The 19,760-nt window shown below is 45.5% G+C and overlaps 1 protein-coding gene across 2 annotated transcripts in view; it reads right to left on the bottom strand.

Moving 5' to 3' along the window:
• The window catches only part of EGFLAM (EGF like, fibronectin type III and laminin G domains), a 193,700-nt gene that overhangs the window by 63,363 nt on the left and 110,577 nt on the right, over window positions 1–19,760 (bottom strand). The window lies entirely within an intron of this gene.

Raw genomic sequence — 19,760 nt, 5'->3', positions numbered from 1 at the left:
AATTCTGTATTCCGTTAGATGACTGATCAACTGTAGGAGTGAAACAAAGACATAACTACAGACCTGAGAGAGGATTTATTGAAAAGTGTATCTCAAGAAAAAGTACAAGGAGAGAGTAATATGCAAAGAGTTGTGGGCAAAGAAACTGATGAGTGTAGAGAAAAATATAAACAAGCGATTACAAAATATTTTAAATGCCTAAACATGTGACTAGTAACAACAAGGTGGAACAAAAAATACTCCAAAGCAATGTGCCAGACAAGCAGGAGATGATGAGTGCATTAGAGCCACTCAGGTCTTTTTACGGTTTTGGAGGATAACATGTTGATGTGCTCTAGACTGTTAAGGTTGGAAAGCTACAACTGATGGAGAGTAAATAAAGTAACACAAGATTTCATCCCAATAAAGGGACTATTAAAGATAGGAAAATACAGTCAGCCCTACAGAAAATAGCAAACAGAAACAAATATCTTCCACCAAAAAAAAAAAAAAAAAAAAAAAAACACTGGAAAAAATGAAGCAAAGTGGGCGGTGCCACGGCTCACTAGGCTAACCCTCTGCCTGCAGTGCCGGCATACTGGGTTCTAGTCCCGGTCGGGGTGCTGGATTCTGTCCCGGTTGCTCCTCTTCCAGGCCAGCTCTCTGCTGTGGCCCAGGAAGGCAGTGGAGGATGGCCCAAGTGGCTGGGCCATGCACCCGTATGGGAGACCAGGAGGAAGCACCTGGCTCCTGGCTTCGGATCTGTGCAGCACCAGCCGTAGCAGGCATTTGGGGGCGTGAACCAATGGAAGGAAGACCTTTCTCTCTGTCTTTCTCTCTCTCACTGTCTAACTCTGCCTGTCCAGAAAAAAAAAAAAAAAAGTGAAGTAAAGCACAAAATTGTAGAAATAAAACATGTCAACAACTATAATAACTGTAAATGCAATAAACTTGTTGCTTAAAAGACAGTGCTTTATCTGATTGGATTTTTAAAAGTTGAGCTACGTTGTGCTTCCATAAAGTAACCAAAATATGAGACACAGAAAGATCAAAGGTAAAACATGTCACAAATATCCCAGGCAGTAGTACCTCGTGTAGCTATGCTATTACTGGACAGGAAAAGCCTTCAGAGAAACAGGGAGAAGCATCATTAATGACAAAGATGGCTATTAAATAATGATTAAAAGAATCACCAGGAATATAAAATGATCTTCAATGTGTATGTACCTAGTATTAAAACTGCACAGATATATCAAGAGAAAAATTGAGACAGGTGCAGAGATAGAGTGGGAAATTTTAATGCACCTCTCTTTGTAACTGATAGATCAAATGGACAAAAAATTAATAAGGACACATAAGAGTTGAACAATGATATTAAAAGTCTTGATAAAAATTTAAACAGACGTGAAGTATAAGAGACTTAGCAATAAATCTGATAAAAGCTATAAAGGACTTTTAAGGAGAAAAAGAATAAAGTGCACAAAGACTTTGAAGATGATCCAAATGAGATGAAACATGATCATGATTGTATAATTCTACAGAATAAAAACATCAATTCCTCCAAAAATGAATTTATATATTGAATATATGTTTAATTTTATCTCTCAAAATATTTCTGATTTTTTAAATCCCCAAAAGTTTTTTATGAAATTGAAAAATTGGTTCTAAAATTTCTATTGACAAACAAAGGCTCCAGGAAAGAAAGACAATTTTAAAGAAAAACAAGGTGGACTAGAATTATCTACCAGATGCCACATCATGAAGTGTAGAAATTAAACATTGTGATGCTGAAGTATGAATGAGAAGTTGGCAGAACTCAGAAGCAGATCCAGAAAGGCATGGAGATCTGATACATCAGAAAGATGTCAGACAAATTAACAAGAGGCAGGAGAATGATTCAATAAAGGGTGCTGGGGAAACTGGCTATCTATATGGAAAGAAATATTAAATTTGGTCCTCCATACCTAAAAGTAAAGCCTATGTAGATTAAAACTCTAATACAAAGAGGAAAATTTTAAAACATTTAGCAAAAACAGTAGGCTACTGCCTAATGACTTTGCAAAAAGGAATTAGTTTTAAAAAACAGAAAGCATAAATCACAAAGGAAATTCTGGTATGTTTAACTACATTAAATTAAAGTACCTCTACCTGGTAATGACTACCCTAACTCAGGTAACAGGTAAGTCACAAACTGGCAGAAGATACTTGCAACACATATTACTGAGTAAGGATTCATATTTAAACATAAATATTTAATATTTATTAAAGACATTTACTAACATATAATCATATGCCAAAATATATTTATTATATAGGTATAAATAACAGTAAAAATGAACAATCACATAAGTAGTCAATTTATACAATGAGATAAAATTACACTGAACCTCATTAAAAATGGAGAAGTGCAAATCAAAACAATAACAATGTATCATTTTATATCCATCAGACTGATCTGAATTAAAAGTCTGGTAATACCAAGTGTTGGCAAGGATGTAGGGCAAGAACTCTGAATACATTGCCAAACACTCTGAGGTGTGTTTGTGTCATACATAGGAGAGCTGAAGATGTGCCTGCACTGTGGCCCAAAATTCTACATCTAAGCACACGCACAAGGAAACACGCAAGACGGATCATTTCAAGACTGTTTGTAATTGCAAAAATTGAAGCAACTTCAAAGTCTAACATCAAAATCATTGATGAGCAAACTGTAGCATATTCATATGGCAGAACACCAACTATGCAGCAATAAAACTGAACAAGCTAGAATTTTGCAATGCAACGTGCATAAAAGCAAAAACAACTAATATGGTGGGAAAAAAAGAAACCTGTTATGCCACCCTATTTATAAGAAATGCTAAAACATTCAGACCAATACTTGCTGTTCACCGATACACACATACGTGTTAGTAAAATGATAAAAGTCTGGAAGGGGAATCCTAAACATGAGATGCAAGCCCCTCTCCGGAAGAAGGAAGGGAATAGCGTTGGGAAGATCACAGGGGAAACCCCCATTCCTATAAGATCTTAACTTCTGTAGCACCACAGAAAATGAGGCACCTGCTAAGATCTGACAGGGATGGGCTGTGGACATGTAGTATGTTCCTGGTATTTTTATTTTGCTTAAAATAATTCATAACATGGGGCCAGCGCTGTGGCGCAGTGGGTTAACTCACTGGCCTGAAGCACCGACATCCCATATGGGCGCCGGTTTGAGACACGGCTGCTCCACTTCCCATCCAGCTCTCTGCTGTGGCCTGGGAAAGCAGTAGAAGATGGCCCAAGTCCTTGGGCCCCTGCACCCACGTGGGAGACCCGGAAGAAGCTCCTGGCTTCAGATCTGCACAGCTCCGGCCATTGCGGCCATTTGAGGGGTGAACCATTGGATGGAAGACCTTTCTCTCTGTCTCTCTCTGCCTCTCCTCTCTCTGTGTAACTCTGTCTTTCAAATAAATAAATAAATCTTAAAAAAATTCATAACAAAAATAAAATGGGGGCAGCACTGTTGCACAATGAGTTAAGCCACTGCCTGCAACACTGGCACCCTATATGGATGCTGGTTCGAATCCATGCTGCTCCTCTCCAGATCCAGCTCCCTGCTGATGAACCCGGGAAAGCAGTGGAGGATGGCCCAAGTACTTGGTCACCTGCACCCACACAGGAGACCTGCAAGAAGCTCCTGGCTCCTGGTTTTGGCCTGGCCCAGCTCCAGGTGTTGTGGTCATTTGGAAAGTGAACCAGCAGATGGGAGATCTCTCTCTGTCTTTCCCTCTCTCTGTGTAACTCTTTCTTTCAAATAAATAAATCTCAAGAAAATAAGAAACCAATGCCTAAACTTTCTCAGGAGAATGCCAATGTACACCTAAAATAATAAGGAAAATCTACTCTGTAGAAATTTGAAGCTTGAAATGGGAAATGAGTTTGAGCAAATCTCCCAGAGTGCTGAGAAAGACGTCAATGTGATGAATATCAGGAGAGAAAATGATAGCTAAGGGTGTGGACATAGAGGACAGGAGCTACCTAAGGGGCTGTGGTGTTTTGCTGGTATTTATCAAAATAAAGCAACAAAAATATGAATTAAAAACAAAAAATTAGGACTTGTATGAAGTGGGGAAAATAAAAACCTTGAGAATAGCTTGAAAGGGCTTACGTTTCAGCCAAAATGAAGAGAACTACACCTTCATAACTTCTGACAAAAGTTTTATGGAAGCAAGAAAACACTTTAGGATGATAATTTCCATGTAAAGAAGTTGGGACAGTCAAATGGTTGATGTTGAAATACATCGTGCAGGAGGTCATGTGTCTGGACTGCATCTGGCTCAGAGCAGGTTAGGAAGGCCAAGGAAGTTCTACTACAGAGGTGGGGGGGGGGATGAAGGGAGGGAGGGAGGGAGGGAGGGAGGGAGAGAGGGAAAGAGGGAGACTGACTGAACTAACAAGAATTCAACTACTTCAGAACTGCCCCTTTGGAGGCAGCCAGCCTAGCCCTAGGACACCTGTGTCCCACATTGTAGCCCCTCGGGTCAGGCCCTACTTTTGGCTGGTGATTCCAGCTTCCTGCAGGTGCAGATCCTGGGAAAGCAGTGGTGATGGTCCAAGTGGCTGCGTCCCTGCCAAACACACACACAGGAGAACTGAACTGAGTTCCTGGCTTCAGCCCTGGCCTGGCTGAGGCCTGGTCATTGTAGGCAATCTGCGAGTGAACTGGCAGGTGGGCACTCCGCCTGTCTGTCTCTGTCTGTCTGTCCGTCAAATTAATAAATTAAAACATTTGAAAAGTAACTATCATTTTCAACTGTGATGTAGAAGACAAACATCAGCTATTCAATCGCAGAATATATATTAGTGGGTTGTCTAGAATATACACAGGACTTTGCTGAATAGTTCTAAGGAACATGTTAATCATCAATGCTTCCAATTTTCTAAAGGTTTTCCTTCTGTCAAGTTCAATCATTCCTGCAGAAAATCAGTTACACTACCACGATTCAAACTGACATCCTTAATTTTAATGGGAATCACTAGGAATCTAGCCATACAAAAATTTCCTTATTTACCACGAAACTGGTATGACAGTCACTATTCATTAAAACACTCAAAATTCCTTATTCAATAGCTCTGCCCTCTAACTATTCAGGGAAAAAATGATTTTCTCTGAAAAACTGGCTTGTGTCTGTCAGTTAGAGGGTTCTTTTAGACCTTGACTTCTTTCTTGTTTCTGCTAATAGGAACACCAGAGTTAAGTGGCTTCCAAGGCTTAAATTACTGTCTCATCTCTAGGTTTTTGAAATTTTATTTATTTATTTGGAAAGCAGAGAGAGAGCTCAAACTATCATTCGCTGACTCACTCTCCAACTAGAGCTAGGCCAGGCTAAAGACAGGAGCCTAGAACTCCATCCATGTCTCCCACAGGGGTGGCCACTGTCTGCTGCCTTCTCAGCGGCATTAGCAAGAAGCTGGATCAGAAGTGGAGTACCCAGGACTCAAACTGCCACTCTGATATGGAAATCATATTGTACTGAGCAGCAGCTAAGTCCACTGTGTCACAATGCTTGCCCCATCTCCAGTTTGGATACAACTATGTCCTCTTCCTGTATCTGATTTCTGATTATCTTATCATACTTTTTTTTTTAATTGAGGGGTGTGCGTGCATAAACTTTCTCAAATCATTTCAGCACAAAGTGAACTATCCACATTTTAAAAGACAATCTAGGAGCCGGCGCCATGGCTCAATAGGCTAATCCTCCACCTTGCGGCGCCGGCACACCGGGTTCTAGTCCCGGTTGGGGCGCCGGATTCTGTCCCGGTTGCCCCTCTTCCAGGCCAGCTCTCTGCTATGGCCAGGGAGTGCAGTGGAGGATGGCCCAGGTGCTTGGGCCCTGCACCCCATGGGAGACCAGGAAAAGCACCTGGCTCCTGGCTCCTGCCAGGATCAGCGCGGTGCGCCGGCTGCAGCGGCGGCCATTGGAGGGTGAACCAGCGGCAAAAGGAAGACCTTTCTCTCTCTGTCTCTCTCTCTCACTGTCCACTCTGCCTGTCAAAAAAAAAAAAAAAAAAAGACAATCTAGGGGCTGGCACTGTGATGTAGCAAGTCAAGCTGCCGCCTGCAGTGCTGGCATCCGATTTGGGCACTGGTTCAAGTCCTGGCTGCTCCACTTCTGATCCAGCTCTCTGCTATGGCTTGAGAAAGCAGAAGAAGATGGCCCAAGTGCTTGGACCCCTGCACCCACGTGGGAGACCCAGAAGAAGCTCCTGGCTCTTGGCTTCGGATTGGTGTGGCTCTGGCTGTTGTGGCCAATTGGGGAGTGAACCAGCAGAAGGAAGATCTCTCTCTCTCTCTCTCTCTCTCTTGGCCTCTCCTCTTTTTGTGTAACTCTTTCAAATAAATAAATAAATCTTTAAAAGAAAAAATCAAGTAGTCGGCGTTGTGGTATAATGGGTCTCTCTCCCTGTAACTGTACCCTTTTAATAAATAAATCATTAAAAAATAAAAATAAAAATATAATCTAACAGAACCAGTGTTGTGACATAGTAGATAAGCTGCTGTCCACAATGCCAACTTCCTACATGGGTACCAGTTGGTGTCCCGGCTGCTCCACTTCTGACCCAGCTCCCTGCTAATGGCCCAGGAAAAGCAGCAGAAGGTGGCCCAAGTGTTTGGGTCCCTAAAGACTCGGATGAAGCTCTTGGCTTTGGCCTGGCCCAGCTCTGGCCTTTGCAGCCATCTGCGGGTGTGAACCAGTAGATGGAAGATGTCTTTCTCTCTCTGTGGTCTCTCCTTCTCTCTAACTCTGACTTTCAAAAATAAATAAGCAAACCTTTTTACAAGTAAATAAAATAAAATGCAAACATGTTGAGTTAACTCACATGCCCCAAGTGTGCACGGCTCTGCCACTTCACTGTAGGTGGAGCTCAGCAGTGACTACGCCAAGGGGAGTCCTACACATGCCCCCCAGTGCAGAGAACCACTCTCTTCATCCAGATCAACCTGCCGTGCTGCCTGCTGATGCTGGAATAGAAGCCTGACTCACGTCCTCATCGGTAGCCTCGTCAAGCCCAGCACTGGCTCAGAACCCCACAGAGCAGCCACGACAGGAACAAGCCAGCCTCTCGCTGGCTCATGAGATTAACTTGTGCCCAAGGAAACTTCTCAAAGTTAACAGGAATGAGAGTAATCTCTTCTCAGAGCCAGCCAGCTTTAGAGCATAGTGGGCTAAGCCACCACGGCCTGTGACACTGGCATCCCACAATAAAATACCAGTTGGAGTCCTGGCTGCTCCACTTTTGATCCAGCTCCCTGCTAATGCACTTGGGAAAGCAGCGGAAGATGGCCCAAGTGCTTGGGCTCCTACACCCATGTAGGAGAACCGGATGAAGCTCCTGGCTCTTGGCTTCAGCCTGGCCCAGCCCTCGCTGTTGCAGCCATCTGAGGAGTGACCCATTGGATGGAAGATCTCTCTCTGTCTCTCCATCTCCCTCTATAACTCTGCCTTTCAAGTAAATAAATATTTTCTTAAAAAAGAGTAATCTATTCTCATTTTCAAATAGGTATGGCCTACTGGTTACACAAAGATGGAGAGGACAGCCCAGGGGTGCAGCCAGTGAGGGTGGGGACGTGCAGCATGAACCTTCAAACCCATTCTCCATTGGTGAGAAAACCATGGCATGCGAAGGCTGGGAGCTCAGCGCCTGCCTGATGAAAGCAATTACCCGGCCGGCTCGCCATGGCTGACTTTCCTGGAACAGTCTCTAAAGCAGGGTGCACCCTACACCTTGGGGAAAATGGCAGCTCACTGAGATGTAATGCATAGAGAAAGAGGAGGAGGCAGAAGGGCAAGCCAAGCCTCTAGGGAGTGGGGACAGCTGGAATGCCACCTGCTGAGGCAAGGGTTCCTGCTATGAAGCCAGGAGCAGCAAGGCAAGACGGGTAGGCAGGGGGTGGAATGTGGAAGACTTTGAACCTCAGGCTAAGGAGTGTGGCCTTTATCCTGTGAACAAGAATGGATGAGGGAGCCAGGATAGGGGAGGTGTTTTCCCATCTGTGCACCTATTTCTTTCAACCCCTGCACGAGGCCTGTGCAGCAACGCTCAGCCCGTGAAACCCTCTGCCTGGATTCTCTGGTTCCTCAACCCTTTGGGGACACCCCACACTTTCTTAGCCACACAGACACCTCACTGTGAAACCTTTGCTCACCCACGTCCCATTCCCCAACCCACAAAGGTCAACTGCTGCCTTCCTCTGTGTTTCAGACTTCGTTTCTACTACACACACTCCAATCCAGTGGCGTCCACGCATAGGCTCACTGAACTTGACCATGAATGCTTGGACGGCAAGGACTGCTTCAGTTCTCTTCAAAAAGCATTTGGCAAACAGGAATACTTGTGCAATTAATGTCTGCTCTTTTGGGTGACTTACCTAATACTGCCTTCCTTTATCCTTTTAAGTGCCAATAATAAATAGTTTATGGGATGCTCTCTTCACTGTCCTTACACACCTGACTCAGTACTGTTCAAACTACAAATTTCAATCCATTAGTGGATTGTGAAAATCACTCTGCAGGCCACAACCACAGTTTTTCAAATGGAGCCGAAAGGCATCAAAATGAAAAGCTCCTCCTTCGGCAAGGCTGATTACCCGGTTGTTAGAGACCCGTGCACACACACACGGCTATTTCTGAAAGTTTGTGTGTCCTGGACTGCCTTGCAAATTCCATGCTCTTGCAGTGGGCGGCACTTCCGGAAGTCTGAGAGCTGCTTTCCTCTAATTGTTTCTTTTTAGCTATCAGTTAATTTTCCAGGTTGATGCCCATTTTGCCCGGAGCAGGGGTTAGGTTTTCTAGCTTTGTTTTTTGGTCTTTCTTAATCCCACCACTGTTACTGGCATGTTGGGGGGCTGTCCAGTGCACTGCAGTATGACCACAGCCTCCTGGCTGCCAGCGGCACCTGCCCCCTACCTTCCACCTTCTTTGACTCTTAGAAACAAATTTAGTCCTTGTCAGGACCTGCAGGCTCCACACGACTCGGCTCGTGGTCCCTGGCTAACATGTCCTCATTTCCGGTCACTTTCCTCCTCACTTACCATGTTCCTGTCACATGAGTCTCCTACTATCCCAAGCCCACTTTCACCCTAGGACCTTTGTCCTTGCTGTCCCGCCACGTGGAAGGACTCTGCTCTGGTCTCTCCAAGGGCAAGCAAGCCTATGCCACACAGCAGCTTCCAGCACCCTCTGTGCACTCATGCCTGTTCTTTTCCTCTTAGCAATCACCATCACACACATTATTTATGGCATATACTATAATATGGACATTGCTATTTACTGAGATGTGGCACCCCGCCTTGCTGTCGATGTTTACTGCTAAAACCCCAACACCCAGCCTGGCATAGAGAATGAGGACACGTTTTTAAAAGGACTTGGTGAATGGGTGCTCCAACAAGCGACATAATCCCCGGAGCCTCGGAAATACTCTTTCTTGAACGGCACCAGAACAGTTAACCCAAAGCAAACAAACAAAAGCAGAAGCTAAAAGGCCTGGCAACTTCAGGCTGTTGATAGTTCCTCTCATCCCTCACTCTCCTACTTTTCATTGTCTTAATTCTTTCTGCATTTGCAGCTCTTTATTTCATTCTGGAAGGAAATGTATTAGTTTTCTGTATCATTAGAATCCAGCATTGATTACAAATGCTCAGATCACTGAAGAAATGTCCATTTTGGCCTTGAGCTCTTCTCGTGGTTGCAAGAAGTAAAATCTAAAAGTAGCTTCCCTCTCCTGTTGGGTTGGGACTAGCGAACCTAGTGGAGCTTCTCCCTGGGGCTTTCATTCCCACCACTTCCGGGACTCCGCACAGATTCTGCAGGGTTCTTCCAGCTCAGAAAGTCTGGGAACTATCGCCATCTGCTGGATACATTGCAAACTACCATCATGGGCTGGCTGACTCACTGGTGAGTCTTGGACTCTTCCCTTGGCCTCTGGAATTCCTATGCTACCAACCACGTGATCAAGCCCAGTCATGGCAGAAGTTGTCCACTGGGCCAAATGGAGACAGAGTTGCACTTTCCAACAGGGTAGATGGAGGTAGGGCTGCACTTTTAAACAGGGCAGAGCCAGGGCTGGCGCTCAGTGGCAGCAGTGATAGGTGCTCTGAGACAGGCCTCCGGCTCTTCCCATTGGTGGGAATGAGGCTGAGACGCCCACCAAGTTCCAACATGATGCCCAACAGCTCTCTATAGCAGATGGCAATTTTTTTAAAAGTATTTATCTCAAAAGGCATATAGAACATTCCCTGTGAGTAAAAGATTATCTACTGTAGCATGAATGAAAGGCTAAATTATCAGGTAAGTCGCTTGAATGTCCACTGTCATCCACGTTGCTGCCTGGCTGTGCACATCCATCTCCCTCCATAGCTAACTAGAGAAGGAATGGTGTTGGCCCACTCTGCTTCCCAGAGATACCTGAAGAGTAAAGTGAACTTGCAGAAAATAATATTGAAGGTCACAGTTAAGAGGCCCGGCTTTGGGCCAGTGCTGTGGTCTATAGGGTAAGCCTCTGCCTGTGTTGCCAGCATCCAATGTGGGGGCCGGTTGGAGTCCCAGCTCTTCTACTTCCTGACCAGCTCTTCTACTCCCTGCTGATGGCCTGGGAGGGCAGTAGAAGACGGCCCAAGTGCTTGGGTCCCTGTACCTGTGTGAGAGATGTAAAAGAAGCTCCTGGCTCCGGATAGGCCCAGCTCTGGCCGTTGTGGCCACTTAGGGAGTGAACTAGCGATGGAGGACCTCTCTCTCTCTCTAACTCTGCCTCTCAAGTAAATAAAATAAATCTTTTAAAACAGGAGAGAAAACCGTTTGTAATAGTGAAATATCCTAAATATCCATCAGTAAGGAATTAAATAAATGCAGCAGAGCTTCACAATGGAACACACGGTCATTATTAAAGTTAATGATGCATTTATATTTAAAATGTATATAATATTTTGTTGGACAGCAAAACTCTATGCAGAGTGATCTAATCATTGGATTAAAAAACAATGCTAGGAGATACTATCCACCAAAATGTTAATAGTGGTTATGTCTAGGTGCTGAGATTAACAATAATTTTAATTTTTTAAAGATTATTTATTTGAGAGGCAGAGCTACAGACAGAGGGAGGGAGGGAAGGGGAGGGAAGGAGGGAGAAAGAGAGAGAGAGAGAGAAATGTCTTCCATCCACTGGTTCACTCCCCAAATGGCCACAATGGCTGAAACTGCACCGATCTGAAGCCATGAGCCAGGAGCTTCTTCTGGGTCTTCCTCATGGGTTCAGGGGCCCAGGTACTTGGGACATCTTCTGTTGCTTTCCCAGGCTATTAGTAGAGAGCTGGACGGGAAGAGGAGCAGCTAGGACTCAAGCAGGCACCCTCATGGGATGCTGTTGCCCAGACAGAGGCTTAACCTCCTATGCCATAGCACCGGACCCATCATTTTAATTTTTTAAAATAGTTTTCACATTGCTTGAATTTTTTTTCTAATAAGCATTATAAAGCACAATCACCTCTTCCTATTTAGAGATAACCAAAAAGTTCCTTCAGCTTTAGGGTTATTGCAATGGTTTTCCTCATTCCCTGCTCTTGTCCTCGACTCTATTCTACTATGAATGATTTTATTAAATCCTAAGTAAGGTTGTTTGCTCCTCTGGCCAGGTTCCCTGGACCTCCCAGTCTCTGCATCTGTCTGCAAGAAAGCCAAGTTCAATGGCTCCTAGCGGCCCCCAAGGTCCTATGCCCGCTCTCCAACAGTGCCTTCCCTCTCTCTGGTCTCACCGCCCGCTTCCATGGAGCTCCTTCTCCTGCCACACTGGCTTTCTTGCTCATCCTTAAACTCCCCAGGGGAAAGAATACTTTAGAAAAAAGGAGTCCCACTCATTTTAGGAACCGAGAATAGAAAAAGTAATCAAACTGGGTTCTTATCCAGTGACCTTGAAAAGGCCACTGAGTGAACCTGGGCCTTGGTCTCCTTGTGCCCGCAAGGGGCAGGCAGGTCTTTCCAGCTCCAGGAGTTTCTAAAGTCTTTATGAGCTTGTTTATGAGGTCTCATAACATTGGTGTTGAAGCCAATATGCTAAACACACAAAGAAGGATGAGATGTCTGTAGCCTAAATTTATGAGTAAATGGCCAAAAACTAATCCATAACCTGTGGATTCCACACAATAGAATCTACATTCTCCTATTCTATGAAATGACACCATTCCTCCTTTGGAGGATTCCTTCCCTCTGTTCCTCAGACCCCATCTCTGCCCTGTACAATGCCCCTGGCCAGCACCACCAGGAGAGAGAAGGAGGGGGAAGGAGTCAGAGGATTCCCCCAACTTCTCCCCCTGGGCTTGTGACGTGCCAAGTCTCAGGGCTACAGCTCTCGGGCTCAGTGGCCCTCCCTGTCTGTCCAGAGGCTGGTAATTGTTCCCTCTAGAATTCTTTGCATCTACCCAAACTTTTGCAAAGAGATCCTGCACTAAGCTCCTTTCAAATCACCCAAATGTGTGTGCTGGTTTCCTGCTAGGAGCCTGGCCACACCTAAGATCACCAGGAAAGTCCGCTTTGCTCCAGCAGTTGCTTCCCAGTTGCATCTATTTGCAGCTGTTTGCTTTTGTATTTGGTGCTTAACCATAGGCGCGCCACAAGACTCAACCAGCATGCACGGCATCTGTCCTGTATGTCCGTCACTGTGCTAAGCTGACTTCATATACCTCCTCTCTGTGCTAAACCACAAATTGTGGCCCTGTCCTCTGGTCTGAGCACTTAAGTGATTCAGGAATTCTGATGCTAGGATAACAATCCCCATAGAGGATGCTGTAAAGCAAAAAGTGTTCCAAGGGAAAGAACTGAAGAGATTAACTATGAAATGGTGCATATAAGGGGAAGAAAACAAAATGGATAATAAACAAAAATGACAATAGTAAGACACGTGTGTGTGTGTGCGCGCACACACGTGCAAGCCTGTGTGCATCATCTCAATATCTTAATGTTTACAGTCCACTGAGTGGAATAAATAGTACACAGTTGTGTATCCTGTGGCCACTACATATCAACCAAGTCCCTGAAGAGACGCTATGTTCAAACTAGAACAGCATTGTGGGTTCCTTTGTATTGGAAAATTCTAGTCCTTACATTCTTATCCTGCACTCTAGCATTTCTCCTCTGTCTCGAAAGAGGGGGTGAAAATTGGTGCTGATTATAAGTAAATGTATGGTAATGTAAGATGTGCAAAGGCCTCAGAAGAGCAATTAATAGGTAGCAGGTATTTAAACAGCAAAGTGAATCATTCCCTTTAGAGCCAATAACATTGTGCAAATGAGCGTTACTCAGATTTACGTGCATGGAGGCATTAGCAAATCAATAGAGCGATTACAGTGGAGGGCACCCTGAATGTAAAATCTCAGCCCCAGTTATGTTTATGCGCACATGCACACTTAAAATGCAGCTTTGTTTTGGCTGGGACTGAAGCAAATGATTTGTTTTGCCTCCTGTTCCCCTTTTTGTCTTATGTTCTAAAGAAGCTCACCTGTTTATAGGCCTAACCCAAGCTCCTGAAGCAATGCTCAACACAGCAACTCTCTCTGTGCGGTTCTCTCTGTCTCTGTCTCTGTCTCTCAGCACAGACTCACTCCCGTGTGATCAAGTGGCAGCTTTCTAAGAATATTCACATGGCATGGGCATTTAGTCTAGCCATTAAGATGCCCATGTCCCACATCAGAGCACCTCTCCGGGCTCCTGGCTCCACCTTGCTGCTCACGCAATCCTGGGAGGCAGTGGTGACGACTCAAGCACGTGGGTCCTTGCCATCCTTAGGGGCAGTTCCCAGCTCCAAGCTTCTGCCCACCCCAGCCTTGGTTTTTGGAGACATTTAGGGCATAAATGCTCTTTCTTTTGGTCTCTCTTTCTCTCTCTCACCCCATCTCTGTCTTCAGTAAATAATAATAATTAAAAAAAATTAAAAATTAAAAGCCCAAATTTGTGAGAAAATTAAATCACAGAGATCTCTATCAAGGAAAGAATCTCATTCATCTGTGCTAATGCATACCCTTCAAGCTTGACAAAATGGCTGCCAAACATCCTGGAGAAGTTCAGGGAGACGAACAATCTACAGCTCTATAGCACCGAGGTCAGAACGACATTCACAAGCCTAAATCGGCCTGCCTTTGAACCTGACCTAGTGGTCATCTTTACATGTTTAGATGACTGGAAACAAATGTTTACAGAGAATAATTTTTGTATGACATGAAAATTATAAGAAATACAAATTTCAGTGTTATGGTCTTATTGGAATAGAGTCATGCATATTAATTTATTGTCTATGGCTCCTACAACTGCAGGGCTGGCCTGAAAATCCAAAAATATTTATTATCTTGCTCTTTCAAAAAAAAAAATCTGCTGATCCTTTTCTAAATAAATGGCTCACTTTGGGGAGATTCAAAACCAAGCAAGCAACCAACCAAGAATGGAGGTCCAATACTGTAACTCTGTAATTTTCTTTTTCTTTTTCCTTTTTGTTTGAATCTAGGATGGGCTTACCTGGTGAGAGATATGCAATTTTATTGTCCAAGTTCATTGTGACTTGCAGTTTCAATTCTCTGCTGTTCTTTTTGCTACAGTCTTTTTAGATTAACCAACCAACTGAAGACAAAGAGTTCAGAAAACACCACCCAAAGTAAGCCACTGTCCTGTGCTAATTATTTCAAGTTGAGTGCATTTAGGGAACAGCATTATCTGTCTAAAGACAGGGCCTCCTAGAGGTACCCGACCATCATGAAATCTCATCAGTTAGGGCAGATAAACCTCCTATCACAGGAGGGGGACAGGAGGGCTGAGGACACCGGCCCAGACAATCTCTTCCCAGGCCAGCACCTATTCTTCTAGGAGAGCCCATTCTTCTTTCCAACAATCATTTACTCTCCTCTAGTTGGCCTACAGCCCACCTTCCCTGTCCCCTAGGAAGAGGGCTTATGAGCTTCTAGATCTTTCTGGGTTTTGGGTTCTTTCCAGGGACACAATACATTCGCACACGTTCTCTCCTGTGAATCCACCTCTCACAGACTGCATTATGGAGCCTCAGAGGATAGAGGGAAAGTGGTGCCTACCCTACTCAACCAAGACTCAGCCCAGCCATTCTCGGACCTAAGGCATCTGGCTTCTGCCAATCCTTCTCTTCTCAATCAGGGACATTTTTGCTCTTGGACTTTTCTTCCTGATTTCTGCTTTGTTACATCTTCAGGACCCATGACCAGAACTCAGGACATAGAGTCATCTAGAGACACTGGTGGCTGCGCACGGCAGCTACATCATCCTTCCGTCACCGTGCACAATGGACACCCTTGTTATGATTTCCTGCATTGTGAAGCACCCACAGATGACGGCTTTCACAGAAATCCACTGCTACGAGCCAGGTGGACTTGGCTCAGCTCAGCGGAAGAGGAAATTTCTGAAACCATGGAATAAAACGGGACTACAGGGAGAAGAGTAATCGAAAACCAAACCAAAGCAAAACTATTTCTCCTGCTTCCCTCTGCAGTCCCAGAGGGTCTAAGGCCATAATTAGGATGACAAGGAGCAGAGGGGAAAATGTCCCTCCTCTTGTCACCCCCTCAGCAGCAAATTCTACTCTTTCCGTCACTAGAATCTCTCAAAAGCCCTTCTGCTGCCCCAACTTCCTTGAATTTAAAGTCATGGGTTTGTTCTCATCCTTCTTTCCACTTTCCGTCCCCATCTTATTCTATTTATTGGCTGTGCCCTCCTGTAAGTCACATTGCAACTCTCGGGGTTCAAATTTGCCTGTGCACCTTGCCAACAGGGCACTGCACGTGGCCTTCGTGGACTCCCAGGACACCGTTCTCCTCCCAGCTCCTCTTTGAACACCCCCACGGTAGCAGCAGAGGGTTGTCCAACCTCCAAAGCAGTCCCAGGCTCTGGGCGCCTTAGCCACCTGTATTCAGGCATGGGCTCAACATAGATTTACTAAGCGCTGCCTTTGCACATGGTATTAGAAACACAGCATTGAATTAAGTCATTCCAGCTCCATAGGGAGCTCATCAGAGAGGGCAGATACAAACAATCAAATATATGAAATAGTTCCAGGCAGTAAAAGTGCTGTGCAGAAAATGTAGCGGGGGTCACGGGGCTGGGTAACAGAAGCTTTCAGAGGAAGTGACATCTGAGCTATGGGATGGAAGAAGAAAGATGGGGGTGCGTTGTGGGGTGGGGAGAGGGGACAGTCCTGGTTAGGAAAGATCCGGGAGAAGAAAGGCCCTAGAAAGGCAAACAGCATGCCGGAAATCCTGGAGGCAGGAGAGTGCAAAATGGATTTTGCTGGGAACAGAAAGAAGCCGTCTGCGGGGAGTGCCCTGGGGATAGCAGGTTCATTCCAGTGCAGAGCTGACTCACTCTGTCTGCTGTACTGCGGTGCAGAGGGAATACAGACAGCCAGTGCTGCAGGGTGCTAGGACCAAGACCCACACCCAGGGAAGGTTCTATAATCCGAGAGCTGGTCGCACTCGACAGTTGCAAGTTATTGTTCATTGCATTTCCTTTGCCTTTGGGAGCAAGAAAGACGATGGGACTTTTGGACTTCTGCCATTTCTGCTCCATACTGTTCATTTCTTTTGTTACCTGACTCTACCCTTGATAAGTGGGATCGCAGGGAGGCACTGACTGCCAGATGGGGTGAGCGCATGGCCCACACTGCCCCGAGCTGTGCACACCAGTGGCTCAGTGACAAGATCAAAGGCAAGTTACGATTGCTGGTGCAGGGGGAAAAAATATGGCAAGATCAGGGTGAGAAGCGATAGATCGTGATTTTGGTCTTTTTGATACTTCCTCCTAGAAACAAAGTGTGCATTGATTGGTGTGGAGAGTGGTCCATGAAAGATACAAGTTAATCCAGGTTAGCATCCTTAGTATTCAAGGTCACTAAAATGATTCTACTTCTCATCAGAACACCCGGGCACTGCAGTCCTGATACCTCCTTCCTTTCCACTTGTGACGTATGGAGCTGAGATGTGGGTGCTGTGTGCTCAACACGTCTCAGCGCTCCCAGGAAACCCCTGGAAGCATCCTCCCTCCTCCTGGGGGCCTAGTACCTGTAACCTGGCTTTCCTTAGTCACCTTCAGAAGAGCAAGGAAAACCTTCCAATAACTCATTAAGGTGCTAATAGCTGCTCTGACACTAATAAGCCCAATGGGAAGTAAATACCCCCCTGGTTAGTGGTGGGGCTTCTGTGTTCTCTCTTTTTATGTAACAGACAGAGTTTAGGCCTAAAACACGCCATAGAGGAGCCCAGAGTGTGTCTGGTGAGATCCAGGGGCTCTCGTTGGGGACCCTGGGCCTCACAGATTTCCCTGAACTTTCTGTTGAGAAGTTGGTTGCCAAGAAAGCAAAGTGGCATCAAATCAAGCCAACATTCACACAGATGGGGAGGAAGGCAAGGAATGAGAAGCAGGAAAGCCCGGCAGGTAGAAATATTGGTGTCACCAGTGCATATTCCACTGATGTGTGCGATTATTGTTAATCAAACATTTTTAATGTTTAAATCATAAGTAAATTAATAAATATTTGGCTGGTTTGACTTGGGTCCGACCAATGAGGAGAGCTGCTGGCCATAAGCCACCACGGCTATTCCACGGGCTTTCAGTCCTCATAATACGTGTGAATCACGATACTGTGTATACAATATACCCTGTGAATTTAAAAAGGCAAAGAGAAAAGAAAAGATAAAAACAACTCTTAGAGGTTTGCTGTCAAGGCCCCTTTGGTGCTCAGATTCTGCATGAACTGGTCCCTGCACTTGATTTCATTGCTGACCTTAAATGTTCCCACAGTGCACTGCGGCAGCAGAACGCTGACCTCTGAACTTGAATCTCACGCAGGGAAGTAGCTTTGTAGTTAGCCAAACCCAAGCTCAAATCCCGCGTTTCCAGTGATCATTCTTGGCAAACTGTGGAACCTCTCAAAGACTCAATGTTTTTAATTGGTGAGAAAGGATCCCAGTCCCCCATCACACAGGTTTTGTGAGAATTAAATGGCTTTCCAGGTGCGGTGCCCACCACATGATAGGCATTCCAGCGGCAACTCTGACATTTGGAATTTATTATAATTCAAGTAAGTGCTATTTGGGAATTGGGTAATTTTACATGTAGGAAAAATGAGTTTCAAAAGCAAAAGTAACAGTTTAAAAAATGTGAATGTGCCAGAAAAAAAAGTGTTTGCTAACACTATGAGTGATTATGATCAAAACTGTAATTTAAATACCCAATCACAACACATTCTTACGTAATCATGAAACAGACCATATAATAAATGCTATACTGTTATTCTGATTTGAGCGACTGTATATACCTAAAAGTCACAAAACTATTTTTAAGATCATTTTATAACTGAGTTTTCACTGAATTATCATAGCTTTGTCCATCTGCCTTGCATGTAATTACTCTGAAATAAAATTTTACTGTACACGTGAGACCCATTACAAATTTTCTTATACTTTTTGTATACCTTACCCCCACTTAATCCGCAAAACTGGGAGCCAGCAATGAGGAAGTCAGGATGAGAACCTGCAAGGCCAGACCAGCGTTTCTGGACGAGAGATGCGCCAACCCATCTGTCCTGGTGCTGCCGCAGCTCCAGGCTCCACAGCACACCCAAGGACAGCACGGGAGGCTTCGTCTCACCCTTCCTCTCCTGTCTTGACCCCGTGGAGAGAGGGAGACCAAGGGAGAGCCTGAAGGAGGGCAGCAGGCAGCAGCTTGTAAAGCAGGAGCAGAGGTGCTCAGTGTGAGTGGAGGGGTTGGGGTGGGCACACAACAGAGGGCAAACTGCTTCCAAGTCTGCCTGCGGTCTTCGTACCCCAATTTTGGGCTGTCCATCACAACACTGAATTAAAGAACCCAGCCTCGATCTTATCCAGAAATGGAAGAAGGCCTGCCTTTGCAACAGAACTGCTAACATCTCTTCTCAAAAGCAGGTGCCTCGGCCGGCACCGCGGCTCACTAGGCTAATCCTCTGCCTGCGGCGCCGGCACACCAGGTTCTAGTCCCGGTCGGGGCGCCGGATTCTGTCCAGGTTGCTCCTCTTCCAGTCCAGCTCTCTGCTGTGGCCCAGGAAGGCAGTGGAGGATGGCCCAAGTGCTTGGGCCCTGCACCCACAGGGGAGACCAGGAGGCAACACCTGGCTCCTGGCTTTGGATCAGCTGCAACGCAGCAGCCATTGAAGGGTGAACCAACGGAAAAAAGAAGACCTTTCTCTCTGTCTCTCTTTCTCTCACTGTCTAACTCTGCCTGTCAAAAAACAAACAAACAAACAAAAAAAGCAGGTGCCTCATTCCTCGACTTGTGCCTGGGTAGTTTTAGGTTATGAACACCAAACAAGAGTGAAACAATTTCTGGGTGATGGAAGTTATGGCGTGTGGTGGGGGATGGGCAGTGGGTGTGGATGTGGATGTGTTATGAAGGTGTGGCCTCACGGGAGAGCTCACGTTCAAGGTGAAAGTACATGTTGGTTTCAGAAAAGCCAAAATCCCTAGGATTTGGGGAAGTTGGAGAATCTACCCCTAGAAAGAGTGGTGGCCCTGGAAGTTGGCTGCTTGGGGATTCTGTGAGGACAGAGGAAGAGCTAATTCAGCCCGACTAAGCAGGAAAAACCAGGCTTTGTGCTGGCCTGTGCAAGGCCGACCACCAGGCAGAGCAGGGCTCCCCACCTGGGTGAAGAGGACCTCGAGGAGGGGGCAGGCCTCTGCTGGAGGGATTTTAGTGGTAATTCTGCAA

Source organism: Oryctolagus cuniculus, chromosome 14, assembly GCF_051225735.1.
Source record: "Oryctolagus cuniculus isolate XC-2025 breed Fujian yellow rabbit chromosome 14, ASM5122573v1, whole genome shotgun sequence".
Lineage (NCBI taxonomy): Eukaryota > Metazoa > Chordata > Mammalia > Lagomorpha > Leporidae > Oryctolagus > Oryctolagus cuniculus.
Note: the sequence above shows the minus strand (reverse complement) of the source record. Positions and strands in the feature narration are given on the sequence as shown.